Raw genomic sequence first — 23432 nt, 5'->3', positions numbered from 1 at the left:
TTAACAGAGCTGTCAGTGCCATGGTGGCATCAGTGCCATCACTGCAATGATGGCCTCAGCTGCACAGTGCAGCGCTCCTTTGCTCCTTGCAGCAGAATCATTTCCTTCCTCATGCAGGGGCAAACAGTCCCCAGCTGTTCAGACAGCTATTACTGAAAACCCAGGTTATGAAAATTGACTAATTTTTTCGCTCTGCAAATCCTCTCCAAAAAAGGGTAAAACAAATTCAGATGAAAAAATAAATGTTAGAATCAGTGAATGCTACGATCAGTCATTTTAACTCAGCAATCAGACCTGTTTGCAAGCTTTCTTTCCCTGCCCCATAGCCTAAGGACTCTCCAAGTGTTTTCAATTTATTTTATTTTAGATTATTTTCAAGCCTCTAACTTGGATGATTCTCAATCTCTCTAGCTGATTAATTGGCACCTCTTACCACACTGCATGAAAAGCGAAAAATTTCAACTGGAGGCTGATTTCAGTGAGTGAAATCAGCCCACCAGCACTGCCGCCTGCTCACTGTGATCCTTCTCAAACCTCACAGCCCATCGGAAATCTGCAGTCATTTGCAACCCATCCAACTCTGTTCCTATTCTCATCATTCCCAACACCTTCTGTGAAGGAGTGAGCCGTGATCCCCAAATTATCCCAGAGCTCAAACAGAGCCAGTCAGCTGATGAAAACAACAGGCTGAGCACCAAAGGGCATCGTTTCATAGCTCTGAAATATGATTAAAAACTTACAAATGATACATAATCCCTGCTGCAAGCCAGATTGACTGGCACCCCCCCACACACACACACTTTCCAAAGGACCCAGGCTTTAATCTGGTGTGCTGGAAATCCTGACACGCCAAGTGTAACACTTGCAAATGGTGTTAGAGCTCAAACTCCGTGCACTTAAAATAGGTTACACACAGATATGTACAGAGAGAGCCAGAGGGGGAGAGGGATGGCTCATAAAACAGGCTCAAAGTACTTCATTTTGCTGCCTCAGACAATTCCTTTAATAGAAAGTATTTTTGCTGCAAGAAAGAGGCTTGAAGAAGGCCTTCCATGGAGTAGTCCTCCTGATGTGCATATTTATTCCTTCCCCAGTATAACCTCCTGAAGAACTGTGACTGGCTATGCCAATCCCTGGAAGGATGTCTCCTTCCTCACATCTGCTAGTTCTTTCCAGGTCTTTCTGCAGGCAGAGTGATTCCTGCTCCCAGCTACTTCCACAGCCCATGGTTTGTGTGGTTAAAAGAAAAAAAAAAAAGAAAAAAGGAATTTTTTTAGGTATACCAAGCTTCCCCTCTCCCTGTCCACTTCTTTACCCCAGTGCACTGGAAAAAGCTCCTTGCCACACACTGGCAGCTAAAAATAGTTTGAAGTAAGATTTTTTTTCCCCCCCCTTCCCTTCTATTTGTTCATGGGATTTAAATGACTGTAAAAAGACAAATGGCATATTAGGATATATTCAGCTTTTGGCAGGTTATCTAACAAGATTTTTCAGCAGAATTTTTGTCCTGTCAGATCTTATGCATCATAATTATTGAGTATTTATGTAACAATATTTATTCATTAAGACCTCTGTTTCATCTTTCAAATTTCCTTCTCTTTTTACTTAAAAAGTGGTCCTATGAATTAAATGAAGTCACATGAGCAGATGTCTCTCAGCACCTTTGAAAACACCAGAATCACAGCACTGAGCACCAATGGTCTTCTTGGAAACATGGCTGCAACTGAATTATGGCTCTAAACAGTGAATCTGATTAATTAGAGGCTTTGTGAACATTTCTAAGAAAGGTTATAAATAGCCACATGTCTTATTCACTTGGGTCCAATGCAACTTTTTTTGCCCCTCTTGATTTCATTAAAATTTAATTGCCATTACCTATACCTCCAAATAAATAACAAATCTTACTCTAAGATTAATCCATCAAATTATTTTACAGAAAATATTCTGTTTTCTCCTGCACCTCACACTCTTCACCTGAGCCTTTCTGACTCTACGTACTTCTAATCCAGTACGATACCACCACACTATTTCACTAAATAACCTAATTTCCAGTTCCTCAATAGCCAGGGCTAAACATAGTTCAAATAATAAAACATATTTCATCTTTACCTGGTGTTTTAGACACCAGGTGGAAAATCAGGGGTGGAAATCCTGACCTCCAGATCAGCTGTGGAACAGGAGAGAAAGAGAATAGCATCACCAGCCAATACATTCTCCACCTGAAAGAGATAAAAAGCACTACAAAAAACACCTGAGCTCAAGCAGCTCCTGTTGAGGCTCTATGGGTGATTACCGTGCAGGTGTATCCCAAACCCCTCAGGATGTACTTTAAACATTGCACAGAACACTTGATGGATAATTACTGTACAGGTGTATCCCAAATCCCTCGGGATCTACTTTAAACATTCAACAGAACTCCTGGCAATAACTACTTTTTATTTCCCTCTCCACTTGCAAGTACAACCCTGCCATAGGCTCTTTGCACATGGAACACAGACAGACATGCCAGTGGACTCAGAATTAGTGACAAGGACAGAATTTAACAGCAGCTCTGCAGTGTGCTCAGAGATTCCAAAAGGAATCCACAAATCCAAGAGTGCCATACAAGTATTTGAAAGAATCTATTCAAAATCTTAACAAGAATATTAATTTTTTTAAAAAACCACAGCATAAACCACTAATTATTGCCTTTAGCAATGTGAAACCTTTCCTGCTAGGGATGCAGACCTCCCACCTCCCCATTGCCTTTTGCTGGAGTTTCTAAGCTGGGACAATGTCTCTGACTGAAAACATTTATCAGCTGCCCAGAATTTATCTGTGAGACCTCAGAGTTGTCACTTTCAAAAACCTCAAGTGAAAAGACAGAAAATCTACACATCTTCCAATAAAGAGAAATCACTGTACAGAGCAACTGCCCCCCTCCTCCCATTTCACTTCATGGCCATTTGTGAACACCATCCACCAGTTATCATCACTGCTTGTGAACTGCTTTTAGAGGATTTGTGAGAGGCAAACCTAACAAGAAAACAAGTATTATGTGGCTTAAATTCTCTATAAAGGTGTCCATACCAGCAACAGGAAATGTTTCCATCTGTATGCGCTCATATTTAATTTCTAAATTTCCTTACCTCTGTGATCAGGTGTAAACTCCTTCCCAATTCATTCTGTAAATTCCACTATTTCTCTGTTCCCCCTCCAAGCAAATAAATCCTCTCTGCTGTGGCAGGGATGGTGGGGCCAAGGCACACTGACAGTTCTAACACTCAGTGAAGGGATTCCCCGAGCCAGGCACTTTTCAGAGCAAATGCAAGGGAAGGCGACAGGCAGGCTCAGTCTGGGTGATGTTAAACACATTTCTGGTCACCCTGCTACACGGGAAAGTCTTCCACATGGGTTTAACTCCCCAGGAGTAAAAACAATAATCCCAGTGGATGTCCTGACTTCTTGCTGCTGAAGTCACCTCCCTGAAGTGAAGAGAGTGTTGCTGATATAATGCAGTGTAATTTATGAACCACTTCAGACACAGTTTGTCCAAATGTCTTTTGAAAACTTGGTCTGGCAAGTATAAGAGCTACATTAGCACTATGCTGCTAAAACTGCCTCAAGGGTTATCAAACTATCCATCTATCTTTCATGGAAACTGAGGGTGGAAAAGAGCTCATAGGTGCTTAGCTCATATCTCTGCCAACACAAAACTGCTCCATGCTGTGTTCTGAGAGGTTTGTCCAGTTTTTAATTGAGTAAAGAAGCTCCCACCATTTCTCCCAACGGAGAAACTATTCTCTACCATAAAAGATTTCACTGCAAAGAAACAATTCCTGACACTTAGCCTAAAATATTCCCTTGCTGACATTTTTACATTCATCTCTATTTTATACACGCATATATTTATATATATATGCTACACAACAAAAGCCAAACTGCTCCCAGTTACATCATACAGGCCTTGAAAAGTCAGTCCCATTGCCTTGGTGTAAGGCTGGAAAGAATTTGTTCTCATGCTTTGTTCTCTGGGATATCTTAGTGGGGGTAACAGCTTGATTTTCATGGTACACATTAAAAGAATAAACGATATAAACTGTCAGAAAACCTCACGTCAAATGAAAATCTGCAATTCTGCATTAGCTGGGCCCTTGTTGAAAGTTACTGTAAAAAGCAAAAGGTGCTGGGGAGTGTCTAGGTAGTAGAGTGATGTCATTTACCAGCAAACAGATGCACACTCTGCAAATTTTTCTCATTGCAAGAAGTTCATTTCTGTGTGGAGCTGCTGCTTCTTGGTTCTTCAAGTCCATTAAAAAGTGCCATAAACAAAATCAGCAGCAACCACATTGTAGACATGTAGATCCCTTGGCTCCTTGAAGTAGCATTTAATCAGAGGATGTTCTGTATTTACACTTCCTTAATTTCTGACCAGCCATCTTTAAGGATACAGAACTGCTGCAGCTTCATGGCACACGTGACCCAGGAATTAATAAAACCTACATCACCAGCTGCACAATGGTTTTGCTAATCTAGCTTTCCCAGATTCCCCCTAAAAATAATGTTTTTAAGAAAAGCCTGTTCCTTTCAAAAGTTCAAAATTCCTTTCAAAGCAGGAACTAGCAAAGCAATTTGTCTTTAAGTTTTAATCTGGATCACTTTGATTATTGATCAGATTGTTTAACACAATTTTCTGAAAAATTCTACCAGGAGTAGACCTAGAAAGGGGGTGTATGCTTCAGAGTTAACATCTTTATACATGAAATAAAAGCTGAATTTGAGCCCTGGTAGATATTAAAAACAGATGACTTTTTTCTGACTTTCACTGACAAGTCCTTCCATTAGTTTGCTCTTTAGGTTTGCCAAAATTACTTGTGACATTTTATTCATTGGCACAATAACTATAGGTCATTTTCAATAAACAATGGCTAGCCCCATACAAAGAGATTAAGCAAATTCCCTTATTTCTCATGGGAAATGTTAAGGTCAGTATTAAGGCTGTAGAAAGATGGAAGGGTTAAAATTCCACCACCAGAACTTCTCCAGCAATTACAGATGGAAAGCAAAAGAAATCAATGTTAATTACACCAGTCCCTCAGGAAGGGGGAACAAAAATTTGCACAACGAAAAAATCTCTCTCTCCCCTTTTTAAACTGGAAAACTGAAGCGCTTTATTGTCCTCTGTTAGTCACAGCTCCTGTGGGAAAGGAATGCTGCAGACACCTCAGAACCAGAACACCAATATGGTGCCACTGCCCCAGTTCTGGTCATCCTTACGTCCTGGTATCACTCTGATCTTCAAGAAAAATGCTACTATGGCTGGAGATGTAGGAACAGTGAGAGAAGCCCACAAAAGTCTCACAGGAGATTCACTGACCCTGATCCCTTGATCTCTCGCAAATCACTGTTACAGCCGAGACCAAGACCTAGGCTGAGCCCATCTTCTGATGGCTTGGGTGTCACTAATTAAGGACAAGGAATTTACAGTGGATAAGAAATTTGGGCAATTTCTACTGAGAGACAGCACCTGGTACTGTATCAGGGCAACTCCCAGCTCACCCCAGATCCATCCTTTGGATTTGTTAGTCCATTCATTCAGCCTCCAGGTGACTCCAGTGCCGAAAAAGCCACACCAGCAGAGCTGCGAGGATGGAAAGCTTTGGATATGAGGAATTCCTTTGACACAGCTCCCTACATCTCCTTAAAGAAAAGCAGGCCAGCAGTCTGACACAAACCATGCTGCCTGAGCTACTGCATTTTCAGTTTGCAGTGCCACAGAGATTATGAATGCCCAAATCAGCACCGCCCCCCGTTTTGTAAACATAAAATTCTTTCCCTTATGGACCTAGTTTGTCCTTGTGACCTGCAGAGTGTGGCAGTTCTGCAAAAACAGGCCTTCAACAGTGGCTTTGTGAGAGTCTAAGTATGGCTCATTGAATCGAGCCAGAAGTTCCTCTGTTTATTTATTTAACTTTGCTAATGCAAACTAGCTCCCTCAGAGCTTACCTGCAACTGGAGGCTAGGATTTTTCTTGGTTTTCGTTGTGTTGGATTTCTATTTTAACTTTCTGGTTTTAAAGAAACCCAAAGACCTCAGATAAAATTAATCCCTCAGTAATACTGCTGTAATTCAGTGTACAGATGATAGTTACATGCTGTTGCAACCAGAAATTATGATGACATGGTAATTATATTAACAGTTATCTCATTCAAACTAATTGCTCTGAGAATGGAACCTGAAAATCTGAGTAATGAAATCCTGGAGAAAGGTCTTTGTTATTCTTGCAAAACTGAACTGCTTGGCTTGCAGATAAGGGACAAGTTAGCTAAAAAGAATTGGTCTGAAATAGCAAAAAGGGCAAAACCACATATCTAAAACAGAAACGTGGGATAAAATGACATTTTTCTGTACTCCTCAAAGCTTCAGAATGCCCGTTTGAGAAAAAAAAAAAAAAATAAAGATAAATATCTGAGATCAGGCAGACATGAAGGTGTTATCTGTGGGCAGGATTGTCCAGCAAATCACGCATATTTTGAGATTATTAAAGTAAATCTGAAATGCAACTATGAAATAACATTATGTACTTCTGCCACTGCTGCTGCATGTGGAAGAAAACACAACAGCAGTAGAATGGTTCTCCCAGGTACCATTACAGGTATGTTTGACAGATGGAGTTTTACCAGTAAATCTCTAAGTCTTCCCTATTTGTCCCTTATCACCTCTATCTGTGAAATTAGATACTGTAGAAGAAACCGGATTATTCAAACAGTACAGAAAATCCATCTCACAGCAATCAAGTGCATGGTGGTAAGGGTTTGGGGTTTGTTATCATTTCTCATGCCTTGTAGGAAAACCACCAGGGACATGCTTTGCAACGCAAACTTTTTGAGATTTTTGTGGTAACTGTAATTTAAGGAGACAAATTGCACTTGTAAAGAAGGAGGGTCCAAGACAAAATATGAGTCTACTCCCAGGCAACTGAAATTTCCATTCATATTGAAAGATTCTGGCAAGACATTTCAAAGTTTTGCCAAAAACTAAAAGAGCTCTTGCTGCAGATTCTGAAGGAAAAGCAAATGGCTGATGAATGACCAGGTTGCAGGAGTACCACTCTTCCAGTAAGAGTGCTTGGCAGGTGTCTGCAATTCTGAGGGGCATGAGGCTGGAGCAGGGATCCAAGTGCTGCTTATCCACATCCCTGGAAAGCACTCTTACTGTAAGACTTTTCATTTTCAGCTGGAAACATTTACACGGCTGAAATATTTTCCCTAGTCCTACAGGAGAAGCATATTATGGTGGATTCCCCATCACTGGAAGTATCCAAGGCCAGGCTGGATAGGGCTCTAAGTAACCTTGTCTAGGGAAATGTCCCCCTGCCCATGGCAGGAGGGTTGGAACAAAATGGTCTTTGAGGTCCCTTCCAAATCAAACCATTCTGTGATTTTTGGGATATTACATGAAATGTGACGAATGGTCATTGTGGTTTAAAAGAGCAAGAGACTTCAAGTGGATGATCTCAAACTGATCCATAATTCTTATACAGAGGCAACAACATCAGCAACAGTGATAAAAAAAAAATAAACGTCAAAGTCGCAAGATTTTAACCCATATTTGTAATGGTAAGTATGGGGATCTTCTGTTGTCACTGAACATCACTGTTCTGGTTCAGTTCCTGCTGGGAAAGAAGCTATCACCTAGCACCAGTGCTGTAATCCAGGGTTAGCTTGAAACCTTAGGGAAATCCCCAATTCATTTCACACATATGAGAAAGCATTTTGGAAAGTGGCAGCCTGGCTAGTTTTGTCATTTTTACACATCTTCCTTGTAGCCTTCTTTTATTATTACTTTATCTTGTGGTTGAAAAAGTTGAGTTTGCTTTTCATCTTCTGCAGCCTAAACATTGCAGGAAGGATGAGCAAAAAGACGTTGATTTTTCATATTGGATGGCTTCAGCTGAGCTCCAAATTTAGAACTACATACTGGCAAACACCCCCCTCCAATTTTATTTTTTTAATGAGATACCCAGAGTAAGTGCTTTCTCATATTATTGCCTCCCAACTTGCATGATTTAATCATGATATATGTCTTTAGTTTGGATTCTATATTTGAATTCTAAACTTGGAAGTTTCACCCTCTAAGTCCTTAGAATACTGACTAGCATGAATTACTCACTGTATCTGCATTTTTCTCTCAAATTGCATGGGGCTGGTGTTCAGATCAACATTTCTAATCATGGCTTTTGTGATCCCAGTAGTACTCTGAAGAAACTACAGTGCCTGTATGAGGGACTGAAGATGGCTGTATCTGCCTTCTCCTCTCTTAGATCTCTGACCTTGGATAAATACCTTGGCTGCAAAAGTGAAACTTGTTCAGGTGAAAGAGCATGGGTGGCAATTTGCTTTCACAGCCTGGGATAAAATCCATGCATTTTACAGCAAATTTGGGGAGGATTTCCCCAGTACCTTTATCACTGTGCACTTCCAGAAGGGGCCTTGCACCCTTTAAGGGCTTCAAGGAACGGTGAGAAGAGGTCACCCAGCCAGCAAACCTGACCAGGTCTCAGGTTGTACCAGAGCTTTTTCAGGCCTCCAAGAGAATGTCACAGCATGCATGCAAAGGAACGAGGGAAATGATACCAGAAACTAAGGACAAAAATAATTTTACAGAAATACACCCCTGACAACAGTGCAAGAAAAGCCATCATCTCCTCCAGGTTCCAATACATCTGAATGCTGAAACCATATTTGTCTTTGGCATCTGGCAATGTCATTTAATACATTCTTATGGCCCTGCATGCAGTTAAGCATGCACTGTATATTATTTTATGATGTTTGGATTGGAATCATACTTTCTGGGTACAAGCATTCATGTTTTTGCAGATTCTTGTGTAAAGCTGGGAGAACCTGTTTCCAATTTCACGACCGTTTATCGCTAATCCAAAATGACTGCAGCATTACCTACAGACAGGAAGCTGGATGAGGTCTTGTGTGCTTTGGATTCATCATGCTCTTCCCAGGAAACTCTGTTAAACTAGTTTTATGCTTACATGAGAGGAAGACAGAAATTGCTAATGGACATGACTGTGCCTAATCTATATATAGTTTTACAAAATAAAGTTAAAACTGAGATGGGTCTTGTAGCAGCTCTTCATCCGTACGAGCTCAAATAATGATTTCGGTGTTCCATTCAGGTTTCTGCTCTTGCTTTCTGAAAGCTCAAACCCTGCACTCACTAGTCCAGCCAACCTTCAGGAATTTTACTGGTTTTAGTCTCTAGGCCTAACACTTAACTTTTCCTGGAATTACCAAAGCCTTGCAGCAAAAAAATTCTTCTATATAATTCACACTATCATCTGGCAAGAGATTATGGTGGACTGAAGTCATAATGCATGTCAAAGAAAACACATGGTAGAATATTCCCTAGTGGAGAAAAAAACAATGTTGACAAGACAACAGATTAAACTGTCCTCCAGGACAACTGGGAACTGCCTAAGAAAGACGTGCTTATCATTTTATAAACATCTAAAACTTTAGAGGCTCACTTTTCCCAACAGCTGATTTAGAATTATTCTAATAATTCTTGCGAGAAAAGGATTTCTGCTGATTTATGGCAGTCCAAGATTTTGATGGATAGAAATACCTGTCAGATTACTCTCTTAATAATTCTGGAATTTTATGTTTAATCATAATCGTACAGTAAAGGTTTGCATAATTTATTTACTGTTAGAAAGTTAATAATTTCATTGGAACTTTGCTGAAAAGCTTTAGAATCCTATTTGCTTGAGAAGGATTTGAACTGATTGGATTGTTTATTATTCTGTTCAAACACTTTGCTCATTATGTCACTCAAGCAAGGTTTTTAAGGAACATGTTTTGTTGGCCAGTTAGAAAAATTACTCTAAGTTTAACTTCCAGTGAATTGAACCTGAAGTTAGTTAGTGGTAAGCTTAAACAATAACAAGCAACCATCAAAGTTGCATTTTCATTAGACAGCATTTAATATTAAGGAACATCTACGTAACCCATTCAGCATTGCAGGGAGAAAAATGAAAATGTGAATTTAAAAAACACTGTACATAACAGTAAGAAAACAATACAAGGTATTAGTAAGGCTCTGAATAAAGTCCTTTTTCAGAAACCATTTAAAATTATTTGATACAGTAGTGTCATAAATTTTTTAGGTTGCTTGTTCTTTTACAAACTTTCTTTAAGAACATGACATTTCAGTCAACCAAGTCCAAATGCCTGCATATAACACCTTCTCTCATAACAATTCCATACCTAGAATTTATTCCCTGAGAAAAAGCTGTACCTACACTTGCTCCTTTCTCTTGTGAGAAAGCTAAAGAAGGAAACCCCCTTTATGAAGGGTACTGCTCTCAGTGCTTCTGAACATGATGGAGATCTCTGAAGAGTCTTTTCTGGTGTGCTTGGTTAGTCTATCGAATAAAATTTGGCACTTTTTTCCTGTTGAAAACAACTCATGGTTGTTTGACTAACATAATCATGAATTACACCATGCTTTGGTGTTTCTTTGAATGATTTACATTTTTCTACATTATTTTATAAATGTCTTCAGGGGTTTTCTCAATAATTTTATTATTGGATTTTTATGTATTTTTGTTACAGTAGATTATGATTTCCCTGGCTAGCATTTTAACTGTCCAACCATTGAAAAGACTGGAAATGTAAAAATCAACAAAGAATACATGTCAAAGTGTGCTCACAATCGATTTGTAAACCCCTAGAAATAATTACATTTGAAGGAAACTAAGAACAAAGCGATGTTTGTCCCTTGCCACTTGAGCTCTAGAGTGTGAAGCCCCCCAGAATTCAATGGCTGTGAAGCCACAGGCACTACTCAGTATCCTGAAGGGAAAATACTGAGGCAGCTCTAACAGCTCCTTGTACCCATTCAGCACAATCTCTCTTCAGAAATACCCTGTCACTCAGGCTTAGCATTTTTCAGGCAGGTTCTGGGTGATTTTGTCAAGGAAAACAGATGAGAACCTTGTCTATTTGACCACAAGGTACTGACAGAAGTCAAGCATCTCAAAAGGGAAACTACCATCCATCACCTTCCCCAAAGGAAAAAGTATTTCAGCATGAAAGGTAAGTATGAAATAAGAATTTCTGCGGTGTACAAGAATGAATTACCTTGACAAGCTGGGGAGGCACATGAGGATCCAGAAATCATGAGGGTGGCTGTGCCCAATATATATGTAGCAAGACATAAAATGCTCCACACTTTCTATCTTTTCTTCCTGCAAAATAAGGGACTTGACTGATGATCACAGTCACATACCTAGTGCTAGGTGTCATATCTGGAGGAAGGGAGAAGAGAAAATGCTCAGTTTGTGGGAAAATATCACAGTTCGAAGTACCTACAGGGCTACCAAGGACCCAGAAAACAGTTCATGGATGAAATGCAGGAAGAAGCATCAAGTGGTGCCTGCTCCATTTCTAGCTTCCAGGACCTCTTGGTGAGACTTTAAAGAAGGTCAGTAACTTTGCTGTGCCCTAATATCCACAAGATGTTCTTACATAATTCCAAATTATTCTACAGCTTGTTGAGAAATAGGGTCAGTCCTTTCTGATAAATATTTCCCATGGAGTAATTAAATAGCCAGCAGAGAAAAAAATGTGTGTGAAATCATCAGGTACCTTCCCAACTGTTCAGATTTTTTAATTCATTATCATTATTATTACTGAAAAGCATTTCTCTTCAAATGGCATGGATTTGTCAAAACAAATCCATTTGTATGAATGTATCAATTTAAACGTACAGTGCTCCATGTCCAAAACAAATATCATGCTGCAACCCCAAGATTTTTTACTGCTACCCATCTCTCCTATACCTTAAAGGTGAGAGATTCATCGCAGGAATGCAGACTTAAGTCCTGGTTTGGCTCAGAGATAGGAGGTCTTGAATCTGTGTCACACAAAGCAGAAGTCATCTATAACCTTAACCAAAGGACCCAATGGTCTTGGTCACAATTACTTTTTCTTAATTGCTATTGTTATCCAGACACACTGTAGGAAAAGTTCTACATCCCCATTTTATTTTTACTTTTTTTTCCCCCCTGTGGGCTGGGAAATCTATTTCCTGTTCAGCTTTAGGCACAACTTACTCGCCCCCACACCATTTGTCCCTCGTAGAACTTTCTGTACCTTCAGTTATTCTCTCTCTTTTCCTAAAGCTGCCATCAGGGAATTAGTGCTCCAGGTTCATTTCTGAGCAACTTCCAGGGATAAAATGAGCCTTTCAAAGCAAGTGCAGTGCTTGCTGTTAGTTATATTCAACCTGTGAAGGCAGAGCTTGGCCCAAGTACTGCACATCCAGCAGCTTTGAGTTTGTGAACCTTGTTGGCTTCTCATTTCAGGAGACAAACCAGCCTTTCCCACAGCAACCTTCTGTATGGTTTCTGAACAAACTGAAAAGATATAAGACCAATAAGTTCCAGCTGCTTTGCACTCCTTTGGCAGCAAAAAACAGCTGTAAAACTGGTTTATCTCTGTTTAGCCAAGCCCATGGATACTTTGCATCATTGCAGTATGGAAAAGTCAAGACTTTATACTGAATCTGGCCAGTAGAAAATATTATACTGCTACTACACTAAGCACAGAGAGATAAGACACAAAGGTACCTTCAGCCTGCTGTACACCATTATTTTGGACTAAATCTTGTCACAGGTTGCCCAGAACGGGAGGGGGAATCTTCATTTTGTTCTTGTCAGTTATGTATCTGAAAAATGCTCTGCACACATGCTTCTTTAAAGATACTTAAGGCAGCAAATAACCACATTTAAATGTTCCAAAAGTATCAGTTTTTAATGACACTTTGAATGCATTTTTGTTATACCACATATTTGAAATATTATGAAAATTGGCAAAGCTGTCCCATTTTAAACAGACAGTATTTTATACAGGGGATATATATTTTAAATACATGTGCAATAAATTTGAAGCAAATGCATTACATGTATATAGAAAACCTATATTTTTTTTTTCCATGTGCAAAGCAATGATCCCTGTTACTGCCATTTTATTGCTCACTGCAGACAGTTATGTGAAGCAGACTGCATTCATTTTATATTTTGTTCTCCTAGAAATCTGGAAAATTTTTGCAGATCCCTCACTTACCATTAGCACAATAACTGAACCCTATTACAGACACCGTGTAGCTGCAATGTAAAAGCTACCTCTTGAGCTCTACTGACAGAGCTGTGTGTTTTAACATGAGCTCTTAAAAAGCTGGAAAGCAAATCAGTCCTACTTGGGTTCATGTCCTCGCTCCTCAGAGATCCATATCTTTATACCCTTGACTTAATCATGATGCATCTGAAAGCTTCCACTCACACTTTCCTCTCAGTATTGGAAATATCTGCATCAGAAGCAGAGGGCCACTGTTAAAATAACCTGGTGATTAAACCAAGGATTACTTGCAAAATCCCCCTAATGTTGGTGGAGAGATTTCATTTCACAACCAATTTGTTGTCACTCCCAAATTTTCAAGTGTTTCGAGCACTGAGAGAACGGGCGCTCAGGGTTTAGCACTTGGGATCATAGATCCTTCTTGGCTGTAAAACAGCTTTTGTTTGTTGAGAATGAATTCCCAGCTGATAGTAAATTTATTCATATGCTACAGTAAAATCAAACAATTGATCTGCCTGGGATGCAGAGTTCCAAGCCATACTATCAGCACTTCTCAGGTGCCCAAACACCTGAAGAAATTAGGAATCAGAAGAAAGACACATCTGTCCTCCAGTATTGTAAACTTTTGATCCTACTTGTAAAGAAAACGATTCTGTTCAGGGGCAAATCTATTTCTGGAACTTTAAAAGATTTTAGACTGTCATTTCATCCTGTTATTGCTATTTTATTTCAACAGCCACCTATTTTAGTATTTCAGTTTCTACACCATTGCAGACTAGATCTGTCCTCTTTTGAAAGATCTGAAATACCAGGGTGTGCAGAACATGCAGTAATTTTACAGCTTTTTCAGATAATAAATCTTACTCTCCACACAAGAAATTGTTTAAATCATTTCCAGACACAAGCTTACTTAGGAGGCACCTGCCTTGAGCCATTAAACAGGATCTTCCCCACTGCTGGGGAAAGAACAATACTCAATTTCCCCCATGAAACCCCATCCTGGCCACAGGCAGTAGATGACACCTCAGACTTACTGAGAAATCCTCTCTGAGGCTTCAGGCTCTTTCTAGCTAATTTCTGCACCCTGTGTATGTGCACCAACCAAAAATTAAGAAGCCTGGCATCTGAATGCACACAAAAATTTGTATGGCTTCATTAACAGTCACCAAGACACAAATGTGGTTCTGGAATCATCAGCTCAATAGGTGACAGGACCTTTAATTGCTTACATGGCAAAATACTCCATTACTTAGTAATTAATGAGTTACACAGTCATCAGCAGCTCTGAGCCACAGCACTTTCCCTCCAGCTCTCAAGAAATGCTATCTTCTAAGAGAAATGATGGAAGTTGGTAGTGTCTCTTTCTTCCTCTTATTTCAGTGGTGTGGTGAAGGATTTATGAAAGTCCTACAGTGACTTTAGATGTAATCAAAGAAAAAAAAAGAGACAGAGGGATATTTAAATGGTGACTACAGTGCAGATGATGGTAAATATCCCAGCTTAAACTAGTCCAGGTAACAACAGCAAGAGAATGAACAGCATTATGGGTCTGTGATTCCTGCACATAATCACAGCTGGGCGAGGTTTTGCACTCTGTTTTGATGTATATAAAAACTTGTGCCATCTCTGCTCCACTGTTATTTTATCAGCTAAGCAGGATGAGTTAAGACAGGGATGCAAGCAAATGCCAAATGCCTCTGGTTTTATACATGGATTTACTCTCATAATTACATGTCACAACCCTGATTGTGGCGCTGGAAGCCAGTGAATCCCAGTGGGGATGAGATTCCTTGGAAACACCTCCCAAAATGGGAAAGCTATACAAAGTTCATGTATACTTGTGTATTTAAATGACAGGGATGATACACAAAACCCAATGCATATTTATATATATTTATAGAAAGAGTGCATGTCTGCAGCTGTATAGACATACCTAATCAGTCATCATATAAATTTCAGACATATATGCTAGTCATATGATTGGATGCCACCACTGTTAATGAGTAAATCATGTTGCAAAACTTGCATTAATCTATATCAGCACTACATAAATTGTCATAGATCAGTGTTAAGGTTGTGCAGCTTTACTTAATGGCACATGTTTCATATTTCCTAAATTTCTCTGAGTACAATGAGACTCAATTTCCACCTTTCCTCAACTGCCTTGAGAAACGAGCCAGTTGTGTCCACATCTCTGAAGATGATTCAGTACAACTCTTCTGGAATGAACCATTGTCTTATGCACTAGAAATATACCATGGCCAAAAATTAGTGTGTATCTGTGCTTCCACTTACCATCTCCCCATTTACCCAGAGGTGCCTCAGAGTCCAAGCTCACAATGAAATTCCAAGAAAGCCATATGATGGTATTTCCATCCGACATCAGAAGAATGTCTACCTCTCACACACTGCCAACTGACTCCGAAGAAAACAAGAAAGAATTCAAAATTTCTATTCTAATGGGTCAAGCCAATTCTGACTTTTTTTATCAGTACCTGCACTGAGAGATCTCACAAACACCCGGGAGCATAATCCAAGCAATGCTAAGCACTTTGGGAATTCCCTCCTGTATTATTAAACTTGCATTCATTTAGGCTTGCTTTTCTGGGAATATTTCTGCAAAGTATTTTTGTGTACATCAGTGTTTGTGAGGGAGCAAGTGTCTCTCTGAATGCAGCACCTGAAGAAATACTTTTGCATATATGTCTGTAAATATCTAAATTAATGTGAATCAGCTGTGGAACTGCTGCTTTGACCACCCTGTCTGTAAAGCAGGCCCTGTCTTCAAGAAATCTGACCAGAAAGAAATTAAATGAAAAGCCTGTAGGTCAGCCAAAATATCTGACTTGTGTCTTTCTCTCTTCCTCAGGCAGGAAGGAGCCCAGGTATTTCTCAGTCTGGTGTCCAGGTACATAGCCAAAAGCAAATGCTACTTCTGCTGGAGAAGAAAACAGGAAAAGGGAAAAGGTTTTATACATTCTAAAGATTCTAAAGAAGGCTTGGTAGTCTCCTCTCTTGTTGTCTTTGGTGTGTCATACACTCTTATCCTAAGATAATTTACTTCCCACTGATTTTTCTCAGGTGTTGCCTTATCCAATTAACAAATACATATGACACTGCACTGTTTAGAGCACAGGCTTAAAAAAAAAAAAAAGAGAACCAAACCTCCCCCAAAACCCCAACAAGTCTACTCAATTAACTATTTGCAGAAGTCAGAGTAATAAACTAACATTTTGCTTCAGAACATTTACAAACCATTCCATAACACAAGTCTATTCAAATTATTTACTGTCGTAATTTCAAAGAGTAGACACTACCTGTATTACGCTCAAAAAGGTAAAGAAAGATATATGAAGATTTTATTTCTTTTCAGGACTTTTTTTGTTGCCTCAGGTTAAAAAATTGTTCAGAGAAATAGCCTGATTTCCTTTTATTACCACATAATTTAAGTTAATACATGTAAAGTATCATTAGAAAGTGTCCTGGACATTCACAAAACCAATTCATACAAACATTTTGATTTGTTGCAACTATCTTCCATAATCCATCACTATTCACACTTTATCTTTCTTGACAGTCAGTTAAAAAGCATTTTAACTAGTCTTTGAACCAAAATTTAAACCAAATTTTCTTTATCACTTCTCTTTTTACTTCTCTCCCTCTTCTCTTGATTTCCCTTCTTTTTTTTTCTTTTTTTCCCAACCTGTAAGGCCTGACCATAGCTTTTGGAAATTACATTAACGAGTACCTTTCCTACAAAGCACACGTGATTTATTTAACACTGCATCTCTACAGCAATTCTATGCCATAAATTGAGATTCAGTTGCAGCTATTCTTCTGAGAGTTTCAGATGGCAGACAGCTCCAAACATGGGCAGGTAGCATTTCAAGTTGAGTGTGAGCTGCCTACAACAGAAATATCTCACATCCAGTCAGGAACTAATCCAGATCGAACTGATGCAACTCTTGAACCTCTTCCCACACAGTCAGCTTGCCAATTTCAATAAATTAATAAGAAGATATAGTTGCCAAAGGACGTTTTGAGACATGAAACAATATAATTCTCTTTTAATCATACAGTAAAAGGGCACGTGTAGTCCAACTTTTTTGTGATGGATACAGCTGTATCAGTAATAAAACAGAGAAAAACATTGTGTGAGTGCATCTTTCAAGCCTGTGGGGAGAACAAGTGACAGAATTCTGTGTACATAACAAATGTGTGCATTCCCTGGGCAACAGACCTAAACAATACTTTACTCCAGACCCTTTCCTTTGAAAATTACAGAATTGCTTAACCATTCCAGCAAAATCATTGTGTTCGAAGTTTATGATGACCGTTCCACGGCCAGGTTTTCACTAATTGTCAAGATAAAATTCTGGAATTCAACTGAATTCCAAGGAACGCATGAGCCAAAAGCAGAAGCAAAATACTCCAGTTCTTCACCACAGACTGATTTTGAAGGTCGTGTTTGGGTTGTTTAGCTAAAAGCAGTCGAGGAGGGCCATGCTGTATCCTCACTCATCCTGGGGAGTGCACGAGGTGAGCGTGTTTGAAGGGCTGGAAAGAGCAGACTGAAGCTCAAATGGATCAATTAAGATGTTTATAGGAAAAGTCTTTATGACCCTGTGTTCTCTAATAAACTTTTCTCATTATAAAAAGGCAATGAAATTATTCAGTTTAATAAATCCTCTGGTGTTTTATATAAAATATAATATTAAATAATGAGAAAAGAAATCTTACGCTCTTTTTTTTTCTTTGTGCTAAACAGATGGTTCCATAAAACTACTAGAAGAAATGCATTCAAAATATTCCCTGCTTTTGTGAAAATAAATAAATAAATAAATAAATTTAAATGTCTCATCTAAACCACTTTCCACCAGGATCCAATGAACAAAAATCCAGAGCCCGTATGGGAAAATGAGCATGGAAAAAGTATGCACTGTCCTGGCAGGACAGTGTGGAAAAGTGCATCATGAACTCCCTTGTCATAACTTCACCTGGCCTGCAGTTCAGCCAAGAGATCTTCTGGCTACAATGCTACGAAACCTTCCTTTCATCACTAACACTCAGGAGCATCACTGCAGTCATTTTACAGGCTCTGTAGGAAGAACTGAGGGAAGAAAGACAGGAGCAAAGGCAGAGATGGGGAACACAAACAGTAGAGAGTGCTAAGATTTGTTTTCCCCAGAAAGCTGGTCTTTTGGTGTGTCAGTAACATTTCTGAGTGACAAAATTTCCAGAAGGAATGCAGGGAAAAAATCAAAGATTGGAATGATAAAACAAGGTATTTCACCATCGTTGTGGTACAATGGGCAGCATAAAATGTTTGACTCACACCAGGATGTTCCAGGATGCAGTCATAAGAAATAAAAGTACTCTAGGGGAGCAACAGCATTCTCAGGGCTAACAAACGTAGTGGTTTTATTCCAAGATATTTGAAAACAATTCGTTCTCTTACTACTTTTTCATCTTTCAATGCAGAGGAAAATGCTCAGATTGTGGTTTATCCATCAGCAGCTCCAGTTTGGAGCTACAGCTACCAAAATCCTATTGGCAGCAAGTAGTTTCCATTATTGTGTTGTTGACCCTTTTCCTTACATTTGCTTTCCTATGGTAAAGGTTGGTTCAATAAAGATTAGGAGCTTAGGCTGACTAACTTAGAGTGAGCCATCTAATTCAGGGCAGGTAAATCTCATCTTGCCTAGGATGATCTGTGTGTTTAAATGCCCATCTGTTTCCTGCACGCACATACCCCACCACAGTTCTGCAGGCCAGAACATGAAATATTGTGTAATGATGGCTTCAGCCTCTATAGAATCATTTTCTACACACACCTGACACACTGGATCTTTTGATGGCAAGAGTTTTCCACAGCCCTCTCTCAAAGGCAATGTTCAAGTTATCCCACATAACTTGGGATAGAGGCTTTAGAATATGCACTGTATCCCTGTCTCATATGCTAATTTAACCAAGGTATTTCTACAATATCACTGTATTTCTGTGTTATCTCTGGGACCTATTGAACTGGATACATGCAGGATTGCAGAAAAGGACTATTTAACAACACCACAATCAAAACAGACATTGTTTGGGCCAGATTCTATTTACCTCTATTTCCTGGATGAGCTGCTCAAAAAATATCCTTTGAAAAGCAAAATGTAAGTAATGTACAAAAAGCAAAATGTACATAAAATGTACACCGTAATCCTTCCTTTTTCAATTTTTTTTTTAAACAGAAAAAAATATTTAAGCAAGCCCTGGAGCTCTCCATGCCATTTTCACCACTGATTTGCATTCTCTATCACAGGTGGAATGTTGTGGTTGTTCCCCTTTTTAACCCATTTTCTCCTGAACACTAAGGGCAAGCCATATGCCTGTTATTTCACAGTTTGGACCATTATTTAACGTTCCCCACTTGCTCCTGTGTCTTTTATCTACCTGAGAAAAGCTACTTGTCAAGCCACTAGTTATATTTGGCTATTAATAGGTGGAGTGTTTTGTTTTGCCTCCAGACAAGTATTCCATCAAGTTCCTGCAGAAAGATTCCAAGCACAGAGGTGAGCCCTCTCACTCTGTTCATCTTACTTGGTCCAGGCACAGCACTTCCACTGGAAGAGATTTTGTACCTAACTTCAGCCACTTAATGAAAACATCCATAACTTTACCAGCAGATTCCTTCTAGGTTGCACTAGCCTGAAATTTTTGGGGAAAACAGAGAAAAGATCCATCTTTTATCATCCATCTTAGCAACTTTTTTTTTTTTTAATCCCAGATCTCTATTTCCTAACACACATGCTTTTACTTGCAGACATATTTTAACTTTAGGTTACAAGACAAAAAGTCGAGAGCTTCTTTCATTCATACAGCTGAAAGGAACCAGTTTCTCTTCCCAACACAATCTTTTCCAAAAGACAGACCACTGAACATGACCTCGAGTTCTTGCTCAAGGTTTTAAATTCCCTCTGAGTTCTGTTCTTCAGAAAGGACTCCACTTCTGGTTTAAGAACTCTGAGATGCCAAGAAAACTCTACAGTTTTGTGAAAATTCCATTCCATGTAGCTTTTAATGCATCACTTTAATGTCTGCCTAATGTCCACGCCCATAAAGTGATTATAGCTTCCCTTGAGCACAAACAGTATTAAAAGCCCAATTAATAATAGAAAAGGTTTTATGACATGCAATTAAACTACACCTTCACTAATAGTTTGAGGTTCTCAACATGCATGCTTTATATTTGCAGATGCTAATATAACCTCATACAAAAAACTCCCACTTTCTGCCCTTCACTAGCTATGTATATGCATGCATAGATATATTTCTTCTTTTTTTTAAAACATATATATATATATATGCATTTCCTTTTTAGCTTTAAACCCCTGATACTTGAAATTTCTTCTATTTTCTTTTTTACTTTTGCATATCTCTGAAAGTTCACAACACAGCTATGAAAACCACATCCGTTAAGGATCTAAGGCAGAATGCTGCATTTCCTAAACTCTAAATGGACACGCTATATTTTTCTAGCACCACTCAGTGCCCTCACTCTCCACACCAGCACACGTGCCTGAGCCATGTGTACCAGCTCACTGCCTTTTGGAATTGTGCTCCTGCACCACTGGCTTTTGCAATTCGCAGTTTCATAAATCCAACATTAAAAGGACATTCAAGTGACCAAGGACAAAACACTCCCTGGAGAAAGAGGATCAATTTCCTGAGACTTCCTTTGAGACAAGCATTCTAAAGACTATTTCTCAGCTTACTCATCTCTCAGCACACACTGCACCCACAGCATAATCCACATGATTATTTATTAAGTATTTAGAGATATCATCCTCTGCCAAGTTGGCATTTGGGATACCAGTTCTTTTAGGGTGAATTTAAGTGAGTCTGGCCTTTCTTGTGCCTCAGTCCTTCAGCTTTAAAATGGAGATTATTCTCTTTATCCTCTTCTAATTAGCAAGATACACAGTGATAAAACAATCTCTCAGAAGCTACAAGGAACTTCCTCTACTTCCTGAAAAAGAAATAAAGCTTTGAGGCCTCATTAGTCTCATTCATTATTCTACCATGATTTTGCTAAAACAAGTACTGCAATGAAATACACATTTTGAGATTAAAAACCAAGTGAATATGGCCATGCCAGTTTAAGAGGCAGCTGAAATTTCTTGTCCCTGAAAGAACTACTGAAGACCACTCAACACTAGCAGAAGTCCTCCTGCAAACCTTTTATGGATCATCACCTTCAGCTAGTATCCCACTCTTCCAGCATTTCCCTCTAACAATCTACATCCCAAATATTGTTACAAATACTGTAAGCACGGCAGAAGAAATATGGAAAGGCGTTAATCTCCAAGTTCAATCTCAGACATTTATGGCTGCGCTCACACAAGGTGTTTTCAGAAGTAAAGCAGAATCAGCAGCTCTCCCCACAGGCTCAGCCTCATGCCACTGTTTGCTGTTCTCTGGATGCTGTCAATAGCTGCACTCCTTGAATTAATTCAGATTGTAAATAAGAAGCATAAAGTGAGATGGGATCACAGCTTCCTCTCCCAAAGAGTGTAAGAAACCTCTGGCCCAGTAAATGAAGTTCCTGAAAAGGTTTGTAAATCAGAGTTCTGGAGCCATGGGCTTTTGCTATTACAGGCTGTTACATTTTAAACACATAGTTTTAAGGCAATAGTTTCATACCATTAGAATGGGAGTCTTCTGGCTGAGCACTTTCAAGCTACAGGAGGACTGAATCAGCTTTGGCAAGTTCAGCCTCAAAAAACCAAAAGATTACTCCAGCCTCTTTAACTATTTTGAGCAGACCTAGGCCTTAATAAGTATTTTCTTGCAATGGTGTTTTAGCACTGTTGTTGTTGTTGTTTTTTACAGAAACTTGTAGATATTTATTGCTGGTTTTGAGATATTTGCAGTTTCCCAGTTAGAGGATGGCTCGTTGCAGCTGCATACGGCAGAGTTTGTAAATTCTCAGGTCCTAACAGCTCAGATCATAAGAAACCCCCACCTGACATAATTAACTGGTCCTTGCTACAGAGGCTGATGGTCCAAGTGCAAAGTGTGAGCCCTGAAAAGCAGTTCTGTGTGCCCAGGCCTGAGCACTGCATAAAGGCTCTGTGCTGTATGACAGAGGTGCAGGAGCACAGCTGCTCCTTCCCACTGCTGCAGCAGCCCCTGGGGACCTCAGCTCACTGGGGGGAACTTATGGAGGCTGTCAGGCACCTGTGAAGTCTCCTGGACACCTTCCCTCATTCTTCCCACCTTCTAGTTATCACAGGGTCTTTCTTGTTCCTTTAGTAATCAGGGTTATACCAAAGCATTTGTTTCTTAGAATTTGGCTGTCCACGGGCATAGTTCAAAGTTTTTCTCCCACTTACACTCCCCTTGAGTTTGAAGCCATCCTGGATTTGAAATGGAGAGTACATCTGTAGGAGTCTCCATTTGGGTTTTGGTGATGACAATACAGAAAAGGGAGAGATCAGGTAAGAATACTCAGGAATTAATCAAAAGCATAAGATGCCTTCATACTTATTCAAAGCCTTGAGGCCATTTTTGAGCAAGTTTTCTGCAATCATTTGGTGATTACATTTTGGCCCTCTGTGGTTGTCATTCATTTATGTACTTAACTGCATATTAGTGATGGAATAAATCTATCCTATCCATATTCATCTTCGGTGAGCTTATCTTCATGAAATAGAAATTATTCTAAAGATAACAACAATCATAAGAAAATTCTGATGGTTTTCGTTTATTCCCTTGGGCATGACAAATACTGAAAATGCTCACTGCCCCTCCATATGCTGTGTGGGGAAAAGAATGCAAAAGGAATTTTCACTGTGACCCTGGGAACGAAGCCACAAGTCACGTGCTCTTAAACATGTAGAGTGAGGGCATTCTTGAATAATCAAATCCATTAATGTTCATACATAGTTCCAGTCCTGAAAGATCTGAGTAAAACCTTCAAGTATATTTGAGATTCAGGAAGAACTCCTGAAGGCTGTAGGGAGGTAGTTTTTTTTTCTTCTGGCACTTTGAAGGTGGAGATATGTCTTTTCACAGTAATTAATTTTTCAAGCAAAAGCTATCTTCACTACTATTTGCCCAGCATTGTTGTGAGGCAGCTTACAACAGCACAAAGGACCCGTTCTCATGTACAAACTCCTTAAGTAAAATCCAGAGAGAGGGGGAGTCAGTGTAGCCTCACAAGAGGCAGCTCTCTCCCCTACCAACAGCAAGAGACTTCAGGGCTCACAGCTCTCAAAAAGCTGTGGCTAACACTGCTGTTTTACTTTCTTT

Source organism: Cinclus cinclus, chromosome 5 (genome assembly GCF_963662255.1).
Source record: "Cinclus cinclus chromosome 5, bCinCin1.1, whole genome shotgun sequence".
Taxonomy (NCBI): Eukaryota; Metazoa; Chordata; class Aves; order Passeriformes; family Cinclidae; genus Cinclus; species Cinclus cinclus.
The sequence above is the reverse complement of the archived record's forward strand: the minus strand, read 5'-3'. Positions refer to the sequence as shown.